This window comes from Rhinoderma darwinii, chromosome 1, assembly GCF_050947455.1.
Source record: "Rhinoderma darwinii isolate aRhiDar2 chromosome 1, aRhiDar2.hap1, whole genome shotgun sequence".
Classification (NCBI taxonomy): Eukaryota; Metazoa; Chordata; class Amphibia; order Anura; family Rhinodermatidae; genus Rhinoderma; species Rhinoderma darwinii.
The window spans coordinates 358,411,038-358,432,671 of NC_134687.1; positions in this window are offsets into that span (position 1 = coordinate 358,411,038).

Sequence of the window (21,634 nt, forward strand, 5' to 3'; positions counted from 1 at the left end):
GAAGGGGTTCATCCCCGGCCGTTAACATAACAAACAATCCAACTTGCGATACAGGCAGCCTAGTAGTACTACAAGGCCCAGCATTCCCTGAGTGCACTGCAGCGAGGCTGATTGAAATTCTCATTCATTGCCATTTGCCAAGCCAGTGTCAGTGTGTGAATACGCTTTTAGAAGGGGCTCATCCCCGGCCGTTAACATAACAAACAATCCAACTAGCGATACAGGCAGCCTAGTAGTACTACAAGGCCCAGCATTCCCTGAGTGCACTGCAGCGAGGCTGATTGAAATTCTCATTCATTGCCATTTGCCAAGCCAGTGTCAGTGTGTGAATACGCTTTTAGAAGGGGCTCATCCCCGGCCGTTAACAGGAATAACAATCCAACTTGCGATACAGGCAGCCTAGTAGTACTACAAGGCCCAGCATTCCCTGAGTGCACTGCAGCGAGGCTGATTGAAATTCTCATTCATTGCCATTTGCCAAGCCAGTGTCAGTGTGTGAATATGCTTTTAGAAGGGGCTCTGAAATGTCTGGGAAAAAAAAGGTTGTGAAAGGACGGGGTAGAGGAAAAAACACCCATGCCGTCTCCTCTTCCAGTCCAAATGTTGGATCTGTTGGTGCCACACCCAGTACCAGCATTTGTGGCACAAAACATGTGCCCAGTTCCACTAGTAGCAGCTGCCATGTGCCTGCTGGTAGTAGTATCAGCAAGCCAGACTTGTCCATCTCCTCCGGTGGGCGGGTTACTTTAGACAATACGGCCATTGTGGACTGGTTGGCTGGCTCGCGGTCATCTCAGCAGGAAGACTCTGACGATCTGGCTTCAAGCCAGGTTTCGTTGGATTCCAGATCCTCTACAGTTCCTTGGCACGGTGACAGTAGTAATATAGGTATTTCTAGCGTTTCCATTCCATCATCTATGCCTTCGCTCCCCCTTCCTAGCGGGAAGCCATCTTTCCTGAGAGTCCTAAGAGACATCTCCTCGGGTGCGAAGGAAGATACTGAACAACATAGTGATGATGATGATGATTTGTTTTCCGCGAGTCAGCCAACGGAGTGTGTTGCGGCGGTGGTGGAGGTGGAAGCGGTGACCGAGACGCATAGCTGCGGTAGTGGGGGTGTTGGTGGTGGTAGCCGTGGTGGCAGACGCAGTAATGAGGGGGGGCATGGAGCCCGCCATGATGTCACATTCACAACACAGTGACAGAAGTGGCGGGGATGATGAGGAAGGCTATGATGATGATGTTGTTTTAGACAGGACGTGGGAACCAGGTGACGAGGTGATGACGGCGTCAGAGGAGGAGGGTAGTAGTGGCGGCACTGGACGTGATAAACAGCCAAGCCGAGGTAGGGGCAGAAGTCAATCTGCAAAACGTTGCAGCGGTAGGGTCAGCTCAGGAGTCGGTGACGGCGACACAGATGCTGGTGTAGGCTCCCGAAAAAAGCCTGCCAGACAAGGGGCAAGCTCAGGTGGTTGTGGTGGTGGTGGTGGTGGACGTGGTACTACCTCTTTACGGTACTCTGCCGTGTGGCAATTTTTCTGTACCTTCCCGGAGGATGAAAACATGGCACAGTGCCGTATCTGCAAGCAGAAAGTAAGGCGTGGGCAGGGCAGCAATGTAGGAACTACTGCTCTACGTAAACACATGGAACGGCATCACAAGGCCATGTGGGACAATCAACATGCCCCACCATCATGTACATCTAATGAAGACCCCTCTTCCGCTGCTGCTGCTGCTCCGAGTCCCTGTCATCTAAGTAGTAGCCAGGCCTTATCCACCATGTCGTTGTCATCATCATCATCACTGTCATCTAGTGCTCCTCCTACGTCCCGTCAGTTATCCATTACGGAATCGTTGTCCAATAAGCAACAATATATACCCAGTCATCCACTTGTCGTGCGGCTTAATTCACACCTGGCTAAGTTGTTGGTGGTGCAGTCGCTGCCGTACCACCTGGTCGACTCCGCCGGCTTCAAGCAATTGATGGCGTGCGCTCAGCCTAGGTGGCGAATACCTAGCCGACATTACTTCTCCAAAACAGCTGTCCCTGCCTTGCACAAGCATGTGGAGAAAAAGGTGTGCCAGTCCTTGCAATTATCCGTGTGCAGCAGGGTACATGCCACCGTCGACACGTGGAGCAGCAACTATGGGCAGGGACAGTACATGTCTTTCACAGCCCACTGGGTCAATATTTTACAGTCCGATGCACCACCGCAGCAATGCCAGGCATTGCCACCTCCACACTTGTATCTTTCTGGTTCAACTCCGGACACCAGGCGCCTACCATCCTCCTACTCCTCCTCCTCCTCCTTGCCTTCCTCCTTGGAGGTCTTCCCGTCCCCGACAGGACACAGCGTATCTTCCACTCCTCCTCCCTCCTCTTTTCATAGGTGCAAGGTGAAGCGCCACAACGCTGTCTTACACCTGCTGAGCCTGGGCGAGAAAAGCCACACAGGGCAGGAGCTGCTGCTGTGCATCAAGGAGGAAATCGCACGCTGGCTGTCTCCTCTGAAACTCACACTGGGCAATGTTGTCTCTGATAACAGCAAGAACGTTGTGGCTGCACTGCGTCTAGGTCACCTGACACACGCTCCTTGCATGGCACATGTTATCAATCTGGTCATAACACGCTTCTTAAAGTCATATGTTGGTTTGAAGGGTGTGCTGGCCATGTCCAGGAGGGTTTGCGTTCGCTTTAGACGTTTGTATGCATTTAAGCACGCCCTCCTGGACTTGCAGCGTCAAAACAATCTCCCAGAGCACAGCCTGATTTGCGACATTCCAACACGCTGGAATTCCACCCTGCACATGTTGGACCGTCTGTACGAACAGCGGAAAGCCGTGAATGATTTCCTGATGCAGCAGACGGGCAGCGTTTGGAGCCAGTGTAATTTCGAGCTCAGGCACTGGCAGCTGGTTAGAGGCCCTTTGAAGAGGCCACACGATTTGTGAGCCGTGACGATAGCGGAATGAACGATGTTATGCCGCTGATATTCATTATGGAGCAAACGCTCACAGCGATGATTCAGCAAAGGATGGAGGAAGGATCACATCTGGCTATGGATGTTGAGGAGGAGGAGGAGGATTAGGATGAGGAAACAGGACCTGAAGAGGAGCTGGATTTGGAGATGGAATCACAGGAAGGGATAGGGGACGAGGCAGCCGCACAACATGACAGTGATGGTGGTGATGACGAGTCTGACGACGACCTTGATGATGGACAACCAGGGCAGTATGGGGCGGAGATGGAACCAACCGGGCCCTCTGAAACGCTGGCCAGGATGGCGAGCTGTATGCTTCGTTACTTGCGCGCTGACTGTCGTATTGTTAGCATGAAGCAAAGAGATGAGTACTGGATAGCCACACTTTTAGACCCTCGGTATAAAGCCAGAATGGGGGAGTTTTTTGCGCCTTCCGAGAGGGAGGCAAAATTAGCTTATTATCGAGAGAAGCTATGCAGCCAGCTTGTCACGGCTTTCAAATGGCAAACACCTGCTGCAAGCATGTCTGACCGGGGGGCCACTCTCCGCTCCCCACTGTCTCATCGTTCCACCGCCTCTGGCAGAGCTACCTCTGCAATAGGCGGCAGCCGCGGCAGCAGCAGCAGCAGTAGCAGCAGCCAATTCAGTTTGGAAAATATGATGACAACATTTTTACATCCAATACCCCGACCTGACACACATCGTAGTCACCAAAGGGATGTTCACCATCACCAGGTGCAGCACCTAAACAACCAGGTTCACTCGTACCTGGACAGTGCCCTTTCTCCGTCAGAAATGCTGATCCCAGACCCCATGGACTTCTGGGTCAGCAGATTGGATCATTGGCAAGAACTGGCCCAGTTTGCCATGGGTGTACTGTCTTGTCCACCCTCCAGTGTAGCATCAGAGAGGGTATTCAGCGAGGCAGGGGGCATCGTCACCCCTAAGTGAACAAGATTGTCCGCCAACAGCTTGGAAAATCTCACGTTTCTGAAAATGAATCAAGCGTGGATCGGTGAGGATTTTAAAACCCCTGTGCCTGATGCCACTGATTAGATCTGACATTGCTGCTGCTGCTGCCGCCTGCTACTGCCGCCTGCTACTGCCGCCTGCTACTACGGGATTCTGTCCTGTCCACTCTTTTTTTAATGTGCCGCTGTTGGTGCTGCTACTACTTCTACCACCAATCCACGCCAGTGCCGTCTGCTACAAGCAGGCCTGCCCCACCACAGGGCTTTGTCCTGTGATTGTCCAGTCTCTTTTTTTAATGTGCTGCTACTACTACTACCACCCTTGCTGTCCGTTGGCAACCTCTACTACCACCAATACACCTCCACTGCCGTCTGCTACAAGCAGGCCTGAGGCCTGCCCCACCAGAGGGCTTTGTCCTGTGACTGTCCAGTCTCTTTTTTTAATGTGCTGCTACTGCTACTACTACTACTACCTCCCTTGCTGTCCGTTGGCTACCCCTACTACCACCAATACACCTCCACTGCCGTCCGTCTGCTACAAGCAGGCCTGAGGCCTGCCCCACCACAGGGCTTTGTCCTGTGACTGTCCAGTCTCTTTTTTTAATGTGCTGCTACTACTACTACCACCCTTGCTGTCTGTGTTGGCTACATCTACCACCAATACACCTCCACTGCCGTCTGCTACAAGCAGGCCTGAGGCCTGCCCCACCAGAGGGCTTTGTCCTGTGACTGTCCAGTCTCTTTTTTTAATGTGCTGCTACTGCTACTACTACTACTACCGCCCTTGCTGTCCGTTGGCTACCTCTACTACCACCAATACACCTCCACTGCCGTCTGCTACAAGCAGGCCTGAGGCCTGCCCCACCACAGAGCTTTGTCCTGTGACTGTCCAGTCTCTTTTTTTAATGTGCTGCTACTACTACTACCACCCTTGCTGTCTGTGTTGGCTACCTCTACTACCACCAATACACCTCCACTGCTGTCTGCTACAAGCAGGCCTGAGGCCTGCCCCACCAGAGGGCTTTGTCCTGTGACTGTCCAGTCTCTTTTTTTAATGTGCTGCTAATGCTACTACTACTACCACCCTTGCTGTCCGTTGGCTACCTCTACTACCACCAATACACCTCCACTGCCACCCGTCTGCTACAAGCAGGCCTGCCCCACCACAGGGCTTTGTCCTGTGACTGTCCAGTCTCTTTTTTTAATGTGCTGCTACTACTACTACCACCCTTGCTGTCTGTGTTGGCTACCTCTACCACCAATACACCTCCACTGCCGTCTGCTACAAGCAGGCCTGAGGCCTGCCCCACCACAGGGCTTTGTCCTGTGACTGACCAGTCTCTTTTTTTAATGTGCTGCTACTGCTACTACTACTACTACTACCACCCTTGCTGTCCGTTGGCTACCTCTACTACCACCAAATCACCTCCACTGTCGTCTGCTACAAGCAGGCCTGAGGCCTGCCCCACCAGAGGGCTTTGTCCTGTGACTGTCGTCCAGTCTCTTTTTTTAATGTGCTGCTTCTACTACCAGTCTACCACCCTTGCTGTCTGTGTTGGCTAGTCTACCTCTACTACCACCAATACACCTCCACTGCCACCCGTCTGCTACAAGCAGGCCTGCCCCACCACAGAGCTTTGTCCTGTGACTGTCGTCCAGTCTCTTTTTTTAATGTTCTGCTGCTACTACCAGTCTACCACCCTTGCTGTCTGTGTTGGCTACCTCTACTACCACCAATACACCTCCACTGCCGCCCGTCTGCTACAAGCAGGCCTGCCCCACCACAGGGCTTTGTCCTGTGACTGTCATCCAGTGTCTTTTAATGTGCTGCTACTACTCACCCTTGTCAATAAAAAGGGTCAATTTTTGGAGGGCTTGTGAAAAGCCATTGCTTGTTGCTTTTACATCCATGTATGGAAGAACCCCGGCAGGCATCTGCCAATAAAAAGGGTCAATTTTTGGAGGGCTTGTGAAAAGCCATTGCTTGTTGCTTTTACATCCATGTATGGAAGAACCCCGGCAGGCATCTGCCAAAAAAAAGGGTCAATTTTTGGAGGGCTTGTGAAAAGCCATTGCTTGTTGCCTTTACATCCATGTATGGAAGAACCCCGGCAGGCATCTGCCAAAAAAAAGGGTCAATTTTTGCAGGGCTTGTGAAAAGCCATTGCTTGTTGCTTTTACATCCATGTATGGAAGAACCCCGGCAGGCATCTGCCACCATAAAGGGTAAATTTTTTGAGGGCTTGTCAAAATCCATTGCTTCTTCTTTTACCACCTTATATGTATGAACCCTGGCAGGCATCTGTCGCCAAAAATTGTTAATTTTTGTACCATTTTTAACAATGCCTTAAGCATACAACCACAAGTGCAGTGGTTTCTGTTAGTTATCACCGTGTCCCATCCGTTTTCCTATAGCCATACATGTTGGCGTAACTTTGACACTAACTTTGCCTTAAAGACAGCTCAAAAGTACTTGGATACACTCATGGGTGACCTAAGAGTGTTATACAGGGCTTCTAGGGCTTTTAAACAGTGTTATACACGATTTTTAGGGGCTTTCTTGTATTACAGGTTCGGTCAGAACTAGTTCGGTCCGAATCAAACTTTTTCATGAAATTCGGCGAACCTGCCGAACCGAACTTTTCATAAGTTCGCTCATCTCTAGACAGGACTTTAAGGCGCAAGTTCTTTGACGATAGCCACACCAGATCCACGACCATAAACAAGGGGTTAGCAGAACGTCTTCTATCTGCCTTAGTTTTTTGTATGCTCTGGGACCCCTCTAGGTTCTTCTGAACCTGGGCCCAGACTGTGCACAGTTCCCGATGAACGACCTCTACCTCGGGATTGTTGGAACTATCAGGTGAAACAGAGGAGAACCGTGGATTAAACCCAAAATTACAGAAAAAGGGGGAGACACCTGACGAGTTACTGACCCGGTTATTAAGGGAAAATTCGGCAAGGGGAATGAATGAGACCCAATCATATTGACACTCAGAGATAAAACACCTTAAATATTGTTCTAGAGACTGATTAGTCCTCTCGGTTTGGCCATTAGTTTCAGGATGGAAGGCAGTGGAGAAGGACAGATCATTCTCCAACTTTTTACAGAAGGCTCTCCAAAACAAAGAAACAAATTGTACCCTTCTGTCAGAAACAATATTGACAGGGACCCCATGGAGACGCAGGATGTGTTTGACAAACAAGGTAGCTAACGTCTTAGCATTGGGTAGTTTTTTGAGGGGCACAAAGTGGCACATCTTACTGAAGCGGTCTACTACAACCCACACCACCGACTTGCCTTGAGATGGAGGCAAATCGGTGATAAAATCCATGGAGATATGGGTCCAAGGTCTCTGGGGAATGGCCAAAGAACGTAGTAAGCCCGCTGGTCGGGACCTGGGAGTCTTGGACCTAGCACAAACCTCACAAGCGGCGACGTAGGCCTTAACGTCTTTAGGTAACCCAGGCCGCCAATAGTTTCTGGCAATGAGGTGCTTGGTACCCAGGATGCCTGGATGACCAGATAGTGCGGAGTCATGATTTTCCCTAAGTACCCTTAGCTGGAATTGCAGTGGAACAAACAGCTTGTTCTCAGGAAGGTTCCCGGGAGCTGAACCTTGATCAGCAGCAATTTCAGAGACTAAATCAGAATCAATAGAGGAAATGATTATACCTGGAGGCAAAATACAAGCAGGATCTTCCTCCGAAGGAGGGCTGGCCATGAAGCTACGCAACAGTGCATCAGCCTTAATATTTTTAGACCCAGCCCTATAGATAACCAAAAAATTTAAACTGGTAAAAAATAACGCCCATCGAGCTTGTCTCGGGTTTAGCCTCCGGGCCGATTCTAGAAAAACCAGATTCTTGTGGTCGGTAAGGACCGTTACCTTTTGCCTAGCCCCCTCCAGGAAGTGGCGCCACTCTTCAAATGCCCATTTAATGGCTAAGAGTTTGCGGTTGCCAATATCATAGATACTCTCAGTGGGCGAAAACTTCCTGGAGAAGTACGCACAGGGACGGAGATGGGTGAGGGACCTGGTACCCTGGGACAAGACAGCCCCCACTCCCACCTCGGACGCGTCAACCTCCACGATAAATGGCTCCATTTGGTTGGGCTGAACCAACACCGGGGCCGAGATAAAGCACTTCTTAAAGACCTCAAAAGCCTGGACAGCCTCAGGAGGCCAGCGGAGGAGATCAGCACCCTTGCGGGTGAGGTCCGTAAGAGGCTTAGCGATGACCGAGAAGTTAGCAATAAATCTCCTGTAATAATTAGCGAACCCCAAGAAGCACTGTAATGCCTTCAGGGAGGCAGGTTGGACCCATTCCGCCACAGCCTGGACCTTGGCGGGGTCCATGCGGAATTCATGAGGAGTGAGGATTTGACCCAAAAATGGTATCTCCTGCACCCCAAACACACATTTTTCGGTCTTTGCAAACAGTTTGTTTTCCCGAAGGACCTGGAGCACCTTCCTGACATGCTCAATGTGGGAGGACCAGTCCTTGGAAAACACAAGTATGTCATCAAGGTACACTACAAGAAATACCCCCAGGTAATCTCTTAAAATCTCATTTATGAAATGCTGGAAGACCGCGGGAGCATTACACAACCCAAAGGGCATGACGAGGTATTCGAAATGATCTTCGGGCGTGTTAAATGCAGTCTTCCACTCATCCCCCTCTTTGATACGGATAAGGTTATACGCCCCCCCGTAGATCAAACTTAGAGAACCATTGGGCCCCCTGAACCTGATTAAAGAGATCAGGAATCAAAGGAAGGGGATACTGGTTCCTTACAGTGAGCTTATTCAAGTTACGGTAGTCAATGCATGGCCTAAGACCACCATCCTTCTTCCCTACGAAGAAGAAGCCAGCACCTACCGGAGAAGTAGAGGGGCGAATGTAGCCCTTGGCCAGACATTCCTGGATATACTCTCTCATGGCTTCACGTTCGGGACAAGAGAGATTAAATATCCAACCCTTAGGGAGCTTAGCTCCTGGTACCAAATCGATAGCGCAATCGTATTCTCTATGAGGAGGTAACACTTCGGAGGCCTCCTTAGAGAAAACATCAGCGAAGTCCTGAACAAACTCAGGTAGCGTGTTCACCTCCTCAGGGGGAGAAATAGAATTAACAGAAAAACATGACGTCAAGCATTCATTACCCCATTTGGTAAGATCCCCAGTATTCCAGTCAAACGTGGGATTATGCAACTGCAACCAGGGAAGGCCTAAAACCAAATCGGACGATAATCCCTGCATCAACAGTACAGAGCACTGCTCCAAATGCATGGAGCCAACAAGGAGTTCAAAAACAGGGGTATGCTGTGTAAAATAACCATTAGCAAGAGGAGTGGAGTCGATACCCACTACCGGGACAGGTATAGGCAAATCAATCAAAGGCATAGCTAGAGACATAGCAAATTCCACAGACATGATATTAGCAGACGACCCTGAATCCACAAAGACACTGCCGGTAGCAGACCTACCACCAAAAGAGACCTGAAAGGGAAGCAAGATTTTATTACGTTTCATATTTACGGGAAATACCTGTGCGCCCAAGTGACCTCCCCGATGATCACTTAGGCGCGGAAGTTTTCCGGCTGCTTATTCTTACGCCTAGGACAGGTGTTCACTTGATGCTTGTCATCCCCACAATAGAAGCAGAGACCATTCTTCCTGCGGAACTCTCTACATTGTTGGGGGGACACGGAGGCCCCGAGTTGCATAGGTACCTCCGAGTCTTCCGTGGAAGAACGAAGCAACGGAACCTCGGGAGGCATCATGGGGGAGTCAGAGGAGAAAACACAAAAACGTTCACGTTGTCATTCCCTGAGACGTCAGTCAAGTCGTACCGCTAAAGCCATAACCTGGTCTAGGGAGTCAGAAGAGGGATAGCTAACTAGCAGGTCTTTCAGGGCGTTCGGCAGACCCAACCTAAACTGGCACCTTAAGGCAGGCTCATTCCACCGAGAAGCTACGCACCACTTCCTAAAGTCAGAGCAATACTGCTCAGCAGGTCTCTTACCCTGACGTAAGGTCACCAGCTGACTCTCGGCAAAGGCAGTCCTGTCAGTCTCGTCATAAATGAGTCCGAGAGCAGAAAAGAAAAGATCAACGGAGGAAAGTTCAGGGGCGTCAGGAGCCAAGGAGAAGGCCCATTCTTGGGGCCCTTCCTGGAGCCGGGACATAATTATACCCACCCGCTGGCTCTCAGAACCTGAGGAGTGGGGCTTTAAACGAAAATAGAGCCTACAACTCTCCCGAAAGGAGAGAAAAGTCCTCCGGTCCCCTGAGAACCTGTCAGGCAACTTGAGGTGGGGTTCAAGAGGTGAGGTGAGGGGCGCTACCATGGTAGCATCAGGCTGGTTGACCCTCTGAGCCAGGGCCGTGACCTGTAGGGAGAGACCCTGCATTTGCTGAACCAGGGTCTCAAGGGGGTCCATAGTGGTGTCCATAGTGGTGTGAGGGACCAGAGTAGAGTAGGTATATGGCTTGTGATTATGTAATGACAGGGATAGGGAAACAGACAAGTGAGCCCTAAACTACCCGCCACTCAGTCCCTGCCTACTTGCAACGACCCGCCCTAGGCGACGGGGTACAACTGGGCAACGGTCCCTACACTCAATAAGTGCACGACAGACAACCAGACAAGGAAACACAGAACAAAGGGAAACGGGGCAGTTTCCCACGGCAACACCGTGAGCAACAAGAGTAGTAAACGAGTCGAGTCAAACCAGGAGAGTACGAGGTGCCAAACGCATAGCAGGAGAGTAGTGAACAAGCCGAGTCAAACCAGGAGTGTACGAGGTACCAAACGCAGAGCAGAAGAGTAGTCAGTAAGCCAGGGTCAATACGAAGCAGGGACAAGTAGTTCAAGAAGCTGCAGCAGGGCCAGGAAACCAACAGAGAAGAATCACAAGCAAGGAGGAACAGGAAAGGCAGGAATAAATAGACAGAGGGCGGGAGCTAGCTCCGTCTGGCCAGGCTGTGATAGGCTCTCCCACTCCTAAGCCTGCCATCCTGAGTGGTGGAAGATGGAGTCAGTCTCACAGACATAGAAGCAGGTGCAGACTGATTACCTATGGGCGTAGATACAGAAGCTGTGCCTTGCAGATCCTTAACATCTACATTGCTTTATTTCCTGTGAAATGCCTAAAGGGTTGAGAAACTTTCTGAAATCTGTTTTGAATCTTTGAGGGGTGTAGTTTTTAAAATGGGGTGATTTATTGGGGGATTCTAAAATATAAGGCCCTTAAAACCACTTCAGAACTAAACTGGTGCCTGTAAAAATAGCCTGTTGAAATTTTCTTGAAAATGTGAGAAATTGCTGCTAAAGTTCTAAGCCTTGTAATGTCCTAGAAAAATAAAAGGACGTTAAAAAAACAATGCAAACATAAAGTAGAAAAATTGGAAATGTCAACTAGTAACTATTTTGTGTGGTATTACGATCTGTTTTACAAGCAGATCCATTTATATTTAGAAAAATGCAAATTTTTGCAAATTTTCTCAAAATTTTGGTGTTTTTCAGTAATAAATATTAAATTTATCGAACAAAATTTTGCACTAACATAGTACAATATGTCACAAGAAAACAATCTCAGAATTCTGTGATTGTTTTCTCGTAACATGTTGTATTTTGTGTTACTCAAAAAATGTGGTCCATAAATTCAGTATTTACTTGTGAAAAACACCAAAATTTAGAGAAAATTTGCAAAAATAGCATTTTTCGAAATTTAAACCTATATGCTTGTAAAACAGATAGTAATATCACACAAAATAGTTACTAGTTAACATTTCTCATATGTCTAATTTATGTTTGCATCCTTTTTTGAACGTCCATTTATTTTTATAGGACGTTACAAGACTTAGAACTTTAGCAGCAATTTCTCACATTTTCAAGAAAATTTAAAAAGGCTATTATTTCAGGGACCAGTTCAGTCCTGAAGTGGCTTTGAGAGCCTAATATATTAGAAAGTCCCCAAAAATTTACCCCATATTAAAAACTGCACCCCTCAAAGTATTCAAAACAGCATTCAGAATGTGTCTTAACCCTTTAGGCGTTTCACCGGAATTAAAGCAAAGTGGAGGTGAAATTTACAAATTTACAAAATTCATTTGTAATAGTTTATTTCCTGTAACACACAAGGATTTACCAGAGAAACATGACTCAATATTTATTGCCCGGATTCTGCAAGTTTTTATAAATATCCCACATGTGGCCCTAGTGTGCTAATGGACTGAAACACAGGCCTCAGAATCAAAGAAACACATAGTGGATTTTGGGGCCTCCTTTTTTTTAAATATATTTTAGGCACCATGTCAGGTTTGAAGAGGTCTTGTGGTGCCAATACAGTGGAAACCCCGCCAAAAGCCCATTTTGAAACTACACCCCTCAAGAAATGTATCTAGTTGTATAGTTAGCATTTTGACCCCACAGTTTTCTTGCTAAACTTATTGGAATTGGGCTGTAAAAATGAAAATCTACTTTTTTTCTGAAAAAACGTAGACATTTCAAATTTTTACATGGAATAAAGGAGAAAAATCACTCTAATGTCTGTAAAGCAATTTCTCCCAATTATAGCAATACCCCATATGTGGTAATGAACTGCTGTATGGACCCACGACAGGGCTCAGAAGGGAAGCAGCGCCATTTGGATTTTGGGGCGCAGATTTTGATGATTGGTTTTCAGTGCCATGTTGTGTTTGCAACGCCCCCTGGAGGGACCAAAACAGTGCAAACCCCACAAAACTGTCCCCATTTTGGAAGCGACACCCCCAAGGAATTTTTCTAGGTGTATAGTTAGCATTTTGAACCCACAGAATTTGTTGGAATTCGGCCATGAAATTGAAGATCTACATTTTTTTCTAATAAAATGTAGTTTTAGCTCCGTTTTTTTCATTTTCACAATAGATATAGGAGAAAAAGCACCCCTACATTTGTAAAACAATTTCTCCTGAGTACATCAATACCCTATATGTGGTAATAAACTGCTGTTTGGACACAGGGCAGAGCTTAGAAAGGAAGGAGCACCATTTGGCTTTTGGAGATCAAGTTTTCCTGTTATGGTTTGCGCCGCCATGTCACCTTTGCAAAGCCCCCAATGGGCCAAAACAGTGCAAAACCCGCAAAGTGGCCCCATTTGGGAAACTACACCCCTCACTGAATTTATCTAGCAGTATAGTGAGCATTTTGACCCCACTGTTTTTTGCTGAATTTATTGTAATTAGACAGTGAAAATGAAAATCGACATTTTTCCACTAAAATGTTGAATTTTTTTCATTCGCACTAGGTATAAAGGAGAAGCACCCCAACATTTGTAAAGGAATTTCTCCTGAGTATGGCAATACCCCACATGTGGTCATAAACTGCTGTTTGGACACACCGCAGGGCTTAGAATGGCAGGAGCGCTACTTGGCATGCAGATTTTGCTTGATTAATTTCTCTGCACCATGTCACATTTACCCCTCAGGGCATTCATCTAGGGGTGTGGTGAGCATTTTGATACCACAGGTCTTTCATAGATTTTATTAGAATTAGGCAGTGAAAATTAAATTAAAAATAATCCAAAAATATATAGATTTTAATCCTGATTTTTTATTTTCACAAGGGGTAATAGGAGAAAAAACACCACATAATTTGTTATAAAATTTCTCCCGAGGATGGCAATACCCCATGTGTGGCCCTAAACTGCTGTTTGTGCACATGGCAGAACTAAAAATGGAAGGAGCGCAATTTGGCTTTTAGAGTGCAGATTTTGCTGGACTGGTTTACGGGCACCATGCCGCATTTGAAGAGCTCCCTTTGGTACCAGAGTAGCATGGAAAACCCTGAGAAGTGACCCCATTTTGTAAGCTACACCCCTCAAGGCATTTATCATTTGCCTTGACATATGACAGGGCTTAGGAGTAAAAGAGCACCATGCGCATTTGAGGTCATTTTGGTGATTTTCGCAGCATTGGCCCACAATAGCAGGGCTCTGAGGTCAAATAGTAAAACAAACCCCCAAAGTGTGATCCCAATTTTGGAAACTGCACTTCTCAAAGCATTTTTTAAGGGGTATAGCGAGCATTTTGACCCCACAGTTTTTCTTTTTAATGAATAAACGCTCAGTGGATGGTGCAAAGTGAAAATTGTAATTTTCCACTGATATGCCATTTTAGTGCACAATATGTGGTGCCCAGTTCGTGCCACTGAAGACAAATACCTCATAAACTGTTAAGCAGGTTCTCCTGGGTATGGTGATGCCATATATGTGGACGTAAACTGCAGTTTGGGCACGCTGTAGGGTTCAGAAGGGAGGGAGCGCCATTTGGCTTTTGGAACGTGGATTTTGCTTGGCAGTTGTTCTGTTTGGGGTTTTGCTGGTGTTTCAGTTTATAATGTGGAGGCATATGTAAGCCATACAGAGAACATCAGGGCATAATAGGAGGGTATAATAATGCAGTAAATAAATAATAATCCGCAGATGTGTGGCTGGTGTCGCACTGATAAATGGTGCCCAATCTTATCCGCTTTTGGAACGCTCTGCACATTTTGCATCGCGATATTCTGAGAGCCAGAACTTTGTTATTTTTTCTCCAACGTAGCTGTGTTAGGGCTTATTTGTTGCGGGACAATCTGTCGTTTTCATTGGTACCATTTTGGGGTAAATGCGATTTTTTGATCACTTTTTATTTCATTATTTGGCAAGCAAGGTGACCAAAAAACAGCAATTCTGATGTTTTTTTTTTTTTTATGGCGTTCACCGTACGCTATAAATTACATATTTACTTTATTCTGTGGGTCAATATGATTACAGTGATACCAAATGTGTAGCGTTTGCACAATAAAATCACTTTTGTTTCAATTAATTTATTTTTTGTGTCACCTTATTCTGAGAGACATAACTTTTTTATTTTTATTTTTATTTTTATGTTTTCCATTTTTTCCTATAATAAAATACTTATTATGGGAAAAAGGCAGTTATTGTTTTTTTAACTTGAAACTTTTATTTTTTTACTTTTTTACAACATTTTTATTAACTTTTTTTTGTCCCACTATGGGACTTGAAGGCATGAAGCCCTTGCTATTTTAATACACTGCACTACCTATAGTAGTGCAGTGTATTAGAGTTGTCAGCTTTTCACTGACAGCAAGTCTATTAGGCTTCGCCTCTCGGCGTGGCCTAATAGGCTTCCGTACTAGGAAGCCATTGTTAGGCCTCTGGTTGCCATAGCAATCATCGTGCCGATCATTACCATTAGCAACCATCGGGTGCGATCTAACCACCTAGATGCAGCGACCGCTTTTGATCGCTGCATCTAGGGGGTTAATTGGCCGGATCGAAGCCTAGTTCCGGTCCTGGTCATTACAGCAGGATGTCAGCTGTGACAAACAGCTGGCAATCGTCAGGGGTGCCGGCAGGCTAGAAACCACCTATATGCAGCGATCGCTGCATCTAAGGGGTTAATCGGCCGGATTGGAGCCTAGCTCCGTTCCTGGTCATTACAGCACCATGTCGGCTGCAATATACAGCCATCACCCGGCGGTGATGGCACTGTGATTCGTCTCCTGCCGTCTTACTGTGCCGATCAACTGTCATAAACAGTTGATGGCACAGTTCTGTCACCCTGTCCTTTGACATGGTGACAGTTTACATCCATGATGCACCAGTACGTCCCGGTGCGTTAAAGCATTGCAATGCATGACGTACCGCTACGTCCTGGTGCGTCAAGGGGTTAATATTATTATTAATGTTATTATTCATTTTCACTGCAGCAAGTTCTGAATTTAAAAACGAATACTAAGAAAATAACACTGAGTGTGAAAAAAAAAGAAAGAAGACAAATAGAATGTGTTTTAGTGCAGTGACCTGGAAGCAACCAATTTGGCCTTTGCAAGATAGCTTATTGATCACAAGTCTAAGACAGAACAGCACATCTTTTTTCAGAAACTAACAGATATACCAGTTAGTAACATTAATACTTTCACTTTATTTACTTTAAAGGTAATCATCAGACTCACAGTAACAGCCAACAGTATATTCAATTCTGTTTTACATATTTAAACTCTGAATAATATTTTAGCTGACGTTGTAATATTTAAGATACAAGCCCCCAGTATTAATGTACATAACTGTGGTGATGGCTATTGTGTGTGATAAATATTTGAGAAGCTTGGATATTGGCTAGGAGTTATTCTAAATGCTGTACATTTGGAATTTTAAAAATAGGGCTAAAGTCCTGCTTACTATGTGTACATATAACGTATTCTATAGAAAATTACCAATCAGGTAATTACCTAGATGCTGACCATCAAGGTAAACAGAATTAAAAAGAAAATGTAAAGGCCCATTTACACGAGCAGATAATCGGTCAGATTCCAATGCTAATAAACGATCCTGCACGCTAGTTGCTTAACGTGAATAGGTCTAGCGACTAAATTACTAGCTATAAAATGCCAGTTGATCATAGAAATAATCATTTATGCGAACATAAAGATAACCATTGGTTGTTTTGACATTGTCGTATGTAAATATGAATCCTTTGATTGAGAGCAGATATGTGACATTGTTAAATAGGCGACAGAAAAAAATCAGTTTCAGATAATTATTGATACAGTATAACAACGTTGTGTGTAAATTAATTACAGAATTTGTATCAAAGATTGCTAATGCGAATATGTGCCCCATGTTAATGGACTTTTATCCAGAACATTGTTAGTTACAAACTTCATTTTATTAAAAGTCCATTAAAATGTACTGCAAAGTTCCATAAGACAGGTCATTAACGCGAAAAAATTTTGCACAGAGGGTCATTGCATTTGTGTTTGAGTGTGAATACAAAAATAGTTGCCAATCTCAGAGTAGATCGGCCCACTGGACTCTTAAGCCAAGACGTTAGCCAATCTCTTTATACTGAATCCCATGATCACCTAACGAAAACTTGCATTTACTGTTGTGGTAAACTGTGAACAAACAAAGTAATAAACTGTAGGTATTAGTTAGTTTTAGGGACATTTAATTGAGATGCGAGATTTATCATTTTACTCAGTTTAGTAGTAGTAGTAGTTTGGCTTTATTCAAATGGGTGTATTGCTTTCATGGTGAACACATAAATCCTTATGATGCTATTAGATTCAATAGAACTGTGGGGGGTCTGGGATACAGTACATCCTGATTATGGACTGGTGAACACAGGTAAAATTCACCTGTCTGAATAAGGCCTATAGTTGTTTGATATTACATTTTTAAGTATGCTTCAAGCTGTTCAATGTTAAACTGATGGAGGTAAGGGCATGTTCACATGTCGGAATTGCTGTGGAATTCCGCTGTGGACAGTCCGCAGTGGAATTCTCCTCTGGCCGTTTTTTACATTTGTTTCAATACATTTTTAGGCAAGTTAGTTCAGACATTGCGGAAAACTCTGCTGCGGACCATAGGCTGCTGTGCGGAATTCTCTATCCGCAGCATGCACTGTCTGTTGCGGAGAAGAAGCGGAATCTCACTGCAGATTTCAGCCTTTGCAATGCAAAAACTGAAATCTGTTGCAAGTCCGCTTTCTTTTCTGCAACGTCTGAATTACCTGTCAAATATGCAAATGTTGGTGCAGATTCGTTGCGTAATTGCCCCAAATCTGCACCAACATTTGCAGCGGAAAAACTCTGCCACGTGTGACCATGCCCTTTGTGTGTACTAAGGTCCTGTTCAAATCAAATTTTTGTCCTACGTTAAGCGTGTATGCCAAAAAAGGACGCTAAAATTGTCCATAGCGCTCCATTAGCCCAACGAAGGCCATCAAAGTGTCCTTTTGCCCTCCATCTGGCTGGTATATATAGCTATATCGCTATGTGCAGCCACATAAACACACTATAACATTACTGCAGTGTCCTGACAATGAATATACATTACCTCCAGCCAGGACGTGATGTTTATTCAGAATCCTGTCACTTCTGTAGCGGCTCTGTGATATTTACAGCAAGGCAAGTGTAATCTCGTTTGAAATGACAGGTTACATCGTAATCTCGCGAGATTACACTTGCTGTGCTGTAGTGTCGGGAATGTATTAGCGAAGTGTCAGATTCTGAATACACATCACATCCTGGCTGAAGGTAATGTATATTCATTGTCAGGACACTACAGTAATGTCATAGTGTGTTTATGTGGCTGCACATAGCGATATAGCTATATCGCTATGTGCAGAGTAAATTAATGGGGAGAAGTGTATGACGCTGATTGTTCACTGATTGGTCAGCGTCATACACTTCTCTCCACAACGCCTACTTGGTCATATAGTAAAACACGCCCAGTTGTCCATTGAGAAACTCATTAGCATAAAGCTAATATAGGTCATAACTCCGTCAAAAATGATCGTTTTTATAAATAAAATACACTGCTGTAATCTACATTACAGCACTGATCACATCATGTACAATATAGGCCACTTATAATGTGGTGACATACACGATGTGGATAAACAGAACAGAAGAACGTTGATCCAGCATTGGTTGATTTAAAAGGAAACGATGTTCCAACTTTATTCGTACAAATGGTAAAAATCTGATCAGCAATAAGCCTACGCATTTCTAACAGATCACCTGTCCTTAGTCATGGCACAATGTGAATGCTGCACACAAAACAAGCTGCATTTATGTCAGACATAGTAGTCTATGGGTAACGGATGCCACTATTAGGCATCCATCACAGCCTACTTTTAACGGATACATCGGGAGCTTTTCAAGGTGTATAAGCTACACATAGGCCCAAAAATGTAATGTAAACAAGGCTCAGGGTACAGTGCACATCACGCTTTGGTTCCCAACATACATGGTAAACTTTTCCAGTGACATCTGTCGCCCATATACAATACAAGTATCCGTTTAACAAATATGTAATGAAGAAGCTCATAACAGTTAATGACGTATAAAGTGGCATAACTACTGCCATAGAAGCCATAGCAGGTGCTACGGGGCTCTCGCCATGAGGGCCCATGCTGCCGCCGGCACGGGCCCTCCATTCCCGATGGTGCCGCTAGCAACCGCTATGACTGCTACAGTGGTGCGACGCCACATTCAATACTATCTACATCCTTAGGAAGCAAACACCATTGAATCCTATGTCAGAGCAGGGAGGTATCTCCCTGCTCTGCCATTTAATAGGCTACAGGCCACGTCACTGGATCACGCTGGCCTACGCAAGGAGTCAGTTTGCCGCAGGAACGGGGCTTAGGTGAGTATAATTTTTTTGTTTTATTTGTTTGTTTTATTTGTTTGGGGTTGTATGGCAATATCTACAAGAGGGGATGTGGGGCCACTATCTACAGGGTGGCTGTATGGCACTATTTACAAGGGGGAGGCAGGCACTATCTACCGGGGGAAGGGTGTCACTATCTACAAGGGGGCTGTAAAGCACTGTCTACAGGGGGGCTATATGGCACAATCTGAAGGGGGAGGTATGGCACAATCTACAGCGGGGGGCTGTATGGCACAAAATTTACAGTGGGGGATGTATGGCACAATCTACAGTGGGCACTATCTACAAGGGGGGGCTGTGAGTGACACTCAGGGGAGAGGGGGCCCAATCAAATATAGTATAGTTCAATGTATATAATTAAAACTTATGGTGACGAACGCCACTGCTAATGCATTTGTCACAGCACATGTTTAACATATACGTCAGGAGCTTTTCATGGTGTATACATTAAATGTAGGCAACAAACATGATGTGCACGTGATCCAAGATGAAAAAACGTATATATCTTGAATAGATTTATGTTTAGCTTATTTTTAATGTTACTTTAACATTATAAATTTACAAACATTAATACAAATATATTGCCTCTGCTATTAAAATGTTACATGTAGAACTTACAGTAGTTGGGCATATGGGCAACTCAAATTTACCAAAATATAATTAGATATAATTGTAGCTTAATACAATCAATAGTAAAAAAAAAAACCACACTCTTGAGCTATGCCATCTGTTAACTTGCTTTTCCATAAACCTTCACACATAGATTATGTAAACAGTTTTTTATTCAATAGGTTTTTTCATGCTAAAGTTTGGAGATTAATAACTTACAAAATTATATAAGAGTACATTATGCTAGTGTCAACCCAGAGATAGACAGGAAGCTTAATAGAAAGAAAGTAGATCTGAGAGAAAGTGCTATAAACTCTTTTGAAATTGAAAGATGACATCACTACGGTTTTCTTTTTCCATTTTGCATTCATTAGTTACATTTATATTACCTTGATACAATAACATTTCTTTTTGCTGGGTTAAATCACAATAATTTTATTCCTAACTGTCCCTATTTATTTAAAAATAAATATTATTTCTTCAAATTTTGGATCAAGATATCTATTTAAATTGTTATAATCGTAGTCCATTCTAAATACCAAAAAATAAGCCTGTATTTCATCTATATATATATATATATACAGATAGATAGATAGATAGATAGATAGATAGATAGATAGATAGATAGATAGATAGATAGATAGATAGATAGATAGATAGATAGATAGATAGATAGATAGATAATTAGATAATTTTTTTTCAATTTACATGTAAAATGTGTTAATTCTACAGTCAAACAATTTCAAAGTTTGGATTTTTTTTTTACCAAATTATTTAATTACAGTCAATGCCAATTATTGTCATTCATATGACACAGTCTGCTAAGCATGTTAATCAGTAAAACCAAACAGCTGCCTACAAACAACAGATGTGTTTGGTAATTTTTGAATAAAGATTAAAAGAATAAGAGAATGAGACTCAAAAAAATGAAGCTTAAGAAAATATACTAAATGTGACAGAAACGTATGGTAAAGGTTTGCTATCTGTGGCCATATACAATATAGCAAAATGGTATAGTACATTTCAACTATATACTCATGAAAAAAAAAAAAAATGTGCCTGAGTGGACCTTTTGTAGATATATAATTTCAGGTGAAATTATAAATATATCTGTCTTAAAATGTAAAACTACAGTATTGTGATAATTTACCAAGTCCAAGAATGAAATGTTCTACTTGGAAATTATGTTATATCTATTTTTATTGGCAATGGCATCTAGGCAATATATAAATGACTGTATAGCTATACCTTTCAGACCCTTTCACTTTTTTCACATTCTGCAATTAATACCCCATAATGACAAAGTGAAAATAGAATTTTAGAAGTTTTTGCAAATGTATTAAAAATGAAAAATTCAAATTTCGCATGGACATAAGTATTCAGCCCCATTGCTATGGCAATTGAAATTTAGCTCTGGGGGACCTCCCATTTCTCTAGCTCATCTTTGAAATGTTTCTGCATCTTTATTGGAGTCCACCTGTGGTAAATTCATTTGATTGGACATGATTTGGAAAGACACACCCCTGTCTATATATGGTCTCACAGCTGACAATGCATATCAGAGCAAAAACCAAGCCATGAGGAGGAAATAACTGCCTGTAGAGCTCAGAGACAGGATTGTGTGGAGGCACAGATCTGGAGAAGGGTACAAATAATTTCTGCTGCACTGAAAGTTCCCAAGAGGACAGTGGTCTCCATAATTCTTAAATGGAAGAAGTTTGGAACAACCAGGACTCTTTCTAGAGCTGGCCACCCCAATAAACTAAGTAATTGGGGGAGAAGGGCCTTGGTAAGAGTGGTGACCAAGAACCCAATGGTCATTCTGGCTGAGCTCTAA